The sequence below is a fragment of the Penaeus vannamei genome, chromosome 8 (genome assembly GCF_042767895.1).
Source record: "Penaeus vannamei isolate JL-2024 chromosome 8, ASM4276789v1, whole genome shotgun sequence".
In the NCBI taxonomy this organism is placed as follows: Eukaryota; Metazoa; Arthropoda; class Malacostraca; order Decapoda; family Penaeidae; genus Penaeus; species Penaeus vannamei.
The window spans coordinates 26,597,616-26,602,615 of NC_091556.1; the positions used below are offsets into that span (position 1 = coordinate 26,597,616).

A 5,000-nucleotide genomic window follows, 5' to 3' on the forward strand; every position below is an offset into this window, starting at 1 on the left:
GATCATTTCGTTTGCCCACGTCGGGGGTTCTTTGTAATCAGGGTGAGGGGAGTCCATACCCTTGCTAGAGGCAAGGGAGAGTAGGCGGTATAAGAGGGAAAGGAGGAGAAGCACTCGGGAACCACGGGGCAGGTGAGGACAGGAGAACGGAAGCGAAGGGAGGTCAGATCAGGTCGACCGATCAGGCGGTCTATGTGACGGGTGACCGGCATAAGGGAGGAGACGAAGGATGTGGGAAGCGAGGAGGCTGTCGGCAGGAGAGAAACCGCTTTTCAAGTTGAAATTGGGCAGCAGCTTAATCAGAGAAGATTCCACCAGTCTGCGGGCATGGACATCAGCGGAAGGGAAGAAAATGCGTGCAGCTTTCCAGTCCATCTGATGGCCAGTGTCCCACTGATGGCAAAAGAGGGCGTTGTTGCTATGTCCCCTGGATACAGCGTACTTATGCTGAGACAGACGGTTAGACTGGCGCCTGTTTCACCAAAATACTGCTTATCACAGGAGGCACACGGAACAGCATAGGTGCCCACCTTTGAGGTAGAGGGAGGGCAGGTGTGAACCAGGTTACGACGGAGAGTATTCACCTGGCGAAAGGAGAGTCTGCAGTTGAGAGACTGCAGGGGCCGACGGAGGGAGTAGATCTCCTCAGTGTAAGGCAGGCTCAGGACAGGCAGGTGAGGAGACTCATTGGGAGGGGAGTCATGGTAGAAGGTACGTCGCGACCTGGATAACGCGACGTCTAGGACATGGCGAGGATAGCCCAGTTTGGAGAACGAACGACGCAGGAAGTGGATCTCTCCATCCAGGTACTGGGGGTCACAGGTGCGGAGGGCATGAAGAAGCAGCAAGGTGGCAACCCCTCTCTTCACATGCAGTGGTTGGTACGAGAAGAAGTGTATGTACATACCACTGTGCATAGGTTTCCTGTATATAGAAAAGGAGAAATGATCTGCAGAGCGATGGACAAGAGTGTCCAAGAAAAGGAGCTTGTCGTCAACCTCCCATTCCACCTTGAAGCGGATGGAAGGAGAGAGAATTCAGCTGCGACAGGAAATCAGGAATCAGGGCAGGGTCATGGGGCCAGAGAGCGAAGACGTCGTCGGCATATCTCAGCCACATGGAAGGACGAGGGTAGATGGAAGGGAGGAGCTCCGACTCGAAGAACTCCATGTATAGGTTAGCCAGAACCGGGGAGAGAGGAGAGCCCATGCCAACACCGAACGTCTGTGAGTAAAAACGACCCTCAAAGGAGAAGGAATTCGACTCCACACACACAGACGAATCAGCTGGAGGAAGATTTCGGTGGGAAGAGGAAGACGAGGATCCTCGGCAGGGAGCTTCCTCTGAAGGAAAGCGAGGACGTCATCAAGCGGGACCTTGGTGAACAGGGAGTCGACATCCAGGCTCAGCATGGACGCCGGCGAAACACCGCGGACACGGGTGATGAAGTCCTGTGAATGGCGAAGGTGAGCAGGAGAGAAGGTGCCGAGAAGGGGAGTGAGAGACTTAGCCAGCCAAGCCGCCAGAGGATGCGTCACCGATCCCCGGGAGGAGATGATGGGGCGTAGAGGTACGGCTGGCTTAAGGGTTTTAGGAAACCCATAGAAATGAGGGAAGCGAGGGTTAACGACCTTGAACCTCTGATAAAGGTTCGCCTCCGGGAAACATGCTGTAAGCTCTCTCAGACGACGGTGGAAAGTGGCAGCAATGCGTACCCGCGGGTCACTGGTCAGGGGGACATAGGTGGAGGCATCACCTAACAGGTCTTGGGCCTTCTGCAGGTAGGAGGCTCGGTCGAGGATCACCACCGAGTTACCTTTGTCAGAAGGCAAAATGGTGACATCCTCCCTGTGCAGGCTGTGAAGGGCCTCACGGTAACGCCTGGGGATGGAAGGGATAGGGTGAAGGAGGGATTCGAGGGCCGGAAGAAAGGCCCCACGAAGGAGGGAGACATCAGGCAAGGAGTTCCTATGAGCGGAGATGAACCAGTCAAAGGAAGAAATGATGTCAATAGAGGTAAGGGGAAGAGGGCGGAGAGCAAAGGAAAGACCGAAGTCAAGGAGTTGTAGTTGGTGAGGGGTCAAGGACAGGGAGGAAAGGTTGGTAACCGCGTCGGTGAGGGAGAAGCAGGACCAGGGACTACGGGAGGTGAGGTTAGAGAGTTTCTGGGAGAGGGAGCGGGCATGGGTAGTGGAGAGGAACCGGGAAGAATCGTGGGCCACGTCAGCTAGGAGCTGGAAGACATGGCCGGGGAGTCGTTCCTTCAGGAGGTCAGAACGAACCCGCGAGCGATAGTAGGAAAGCTCGACATCCCTCTTACCAGCGCGGATCCGTTCAAGGAGGAGGGAACGAGCATAATCAGGAAAAGGAGAACCACCATCCGAGTGCTTCAAGAGGTTGCCGATCGAGGAAGGGAGCACCTGCTCCTCGAGGCAGTCTCGGACGAAACGTAGTTAATTCTTCCGTTGGGCCGTGGCGATGACGGAATCCTCAAAAGCGCGATAGGCAGGAACCAGGTAGGGGAAGGAGGCAAACAGGACCAAGAGATTTCGTTTAACTGTGGGGTCCATGATGCAATGAAAAAACACAATACCGTGTTGATAACATGGAAGAAAAACCCACAGTGCACAAACTAGATTTATTGATGAAAGTGAGACAACAGTTTCGGAATCGTCCTCGATTCCATCTTCGGGTTTGAAGAGGCAAGGGAGAGTAAGCGGTATAAGAGGGAAAGGAGGAGAAGCACTCGGGAACCACGGGGCAGGTGAGGACAGGAGAACGGAAGCGAAGGGAGGTCAGATCAGGTCGAAGGATTAGGCGGTCTATGTGACGAGTGACCGGCATAAGGGAGGAGACGAAGGGTGTGGGAAGCGAGGAGGCTGTCGGCAGGAGAGAAACCGCTGTTCAAGTTGAAATTGGACGGCAGCTTAATCAGAGAAGATTCCACCAGTCTGCGGGCATGGACATCAGCGGAAGGGAAGAGAATGCGTGCAGCTTTCCAGTCCATCTGATGGCCAGTGTCTCACTGATGGCAGAAGAGGGCGTTGTTGCTATGTCCCCTGGATACAGCGTACTTATGCTGAGAGACGCTTAGTAAGACTGGCGCCTGTTTCACCAAAATACTGCTTATCACAGGAGGCACACGGAACAGCATAGGTGCCCACCTTTGAGGTAGAGGGAGGGCAGGTGTGAACCAGGTTACGACGGAGAGTATTCACCTGGCGAAAGGAGAGACTGCAGGGGCCGACGGAGGGAGTAGATCTCCTCAGTGTAAGGCAGGCTCAGGACAGGCAGGTAGAATGGTAGAACACCGAAATCTTCCTCCAGCTGATTCGTCTGTGTGTGGAGTCGAATTCCTTCTCCTTTGAGGGTCGTTTTTACTCACAGACGTTCGGTGTTGCCATGGGCTCTCCTCTCTCCCCGGTTCTGGCTAACCTATACATGGAGTCCTTCCATGTGGCTGAGATATGTCGACGACGTCTTCGCTCTCTGGCCCCATGACCCTGCCCTGTTTCCTGATTTCCTATCGCAGCTGAATTCTCTCTCTCTCCTTCCATCCGCTTCAAGGTGGAATGGGAGGTTGACGACAAGCTCCCTTTCTTGGACATTCTTGTCCATCGCTCTGCAGATCATTTCTCCTTTTCTATATACAGGAAACCTATGCACAGTGGTATGTACATACACTTCTTCTCGTACCATCCACTGCATGTGCAGAGAGGGGTTGCCACTTCGCTGTTTCTTCGTGCCCTCCGCACCTGTGACCCCCAGTACCTGGATGGAGAGATCCACTTCCTGCGTCGTTCGTCTCCAAACTGGGCTATCCTCGCCATGTCCTAGACGTCGCGTTATCCAGGGCGCGACGTACCTTCTACCATGACTCCCCTCCCAATGAGTCTCCTCACCTGCCTGTCCTGAGCCTGCCTTACACTGAGGAGATCTACTCCCTCCGTCGGCCCCTGCAGTCTCTCAACTGCAGACTCTCCTTTCGCCAGGTGAATACTCTCCGTCGTAACCTGGTTCACACCTGCCCTCCCTCTACCTCGAAGGTGGGCACCTATGCTGTTCCGTGTGCCTCCTGTGATAAGCAGTATTTTGGTGAAACAGGCGCCAGTCTTACTAAGCGTCTGTCTCAGCATAAGTACGCTGTATCCAGGGGACATAGTAAAAACGCCCTCTTCTGCTATCAGTGGGACACTGGCCATCAGATGGACTGGAAAGCAGCACGCATTCTCTTCCCTTCCACTGATGTCCATGCCCGCAGACTGGTGGAATCTTCTCTGATTAAGCTGCTGCCCAATTTCAACTTGAAAAGCGGTTTCTCTCCTGCCGACAGCCTCCTCGCTTCCCACACCCTTCGTCTCCTCCCTTATGCCGGTCACCCGTCACATAGACTGCCTGATCCTTCGACCTGATCTGACCTCCCTTCGCTTCCGTTCTCCTGTCCTCACCTGCCCCGTGGTTCCCGAGTGCTTCTCCTCCTTTCCCTCTTATACCGCTTACTCTCCCTTGCCTCTTCAGACCCGAAGATGGAATCGAGGACGATTCCGAAACTGTTGTCTCACTTTCATCAATAAATCTAGTTTGTTCATTGTGGGTTTTTCTTGCATATTATCAACACGGTATTGTGTTTTTTCATTGCTTCATACACCATATTTAAAAACTATTGCTGCCCCTTTCACCCTTCCCACTCAGAAGGACAGCAAGTTTCGGTAGACATAGACTAATCACTTAAATCACTTAAAAGACCCCTATGAAAGGAGTTTATCGTTTGCTTAGAAGAGGAGAAACTCCTTAAAAGCATTAGATCTTGAGCCTGACAATACCACTAAAGGCAATAGATGTGTACTATCTATTGTTGATCTTGTAAGCAGATTCTTGCAACTTATAGTACTACTCAGTAGAGAAGCCTTAAAAGTCACGGAATCCCATCTTCACCATTTCGTAACCCTACAGACCGATAATGGTCCAGAATTTAATAATATATTAAAATGGGTTATACA

At 52.8% G+C, this 5,000-nt stretch overlaps 1 pseudogene; it reads left to right on the top strand.

The window, feature by feature from the left end:
• LOC138862350 (uncharacterized) overlaps positions 1 to 4,591 on the top strand; it is a 16,305-nt pseudogene extending 11,714 nt beyond the window's left edge.
• Positions 4,592 to 5,000: the final 409 nt, after the last annotated feature.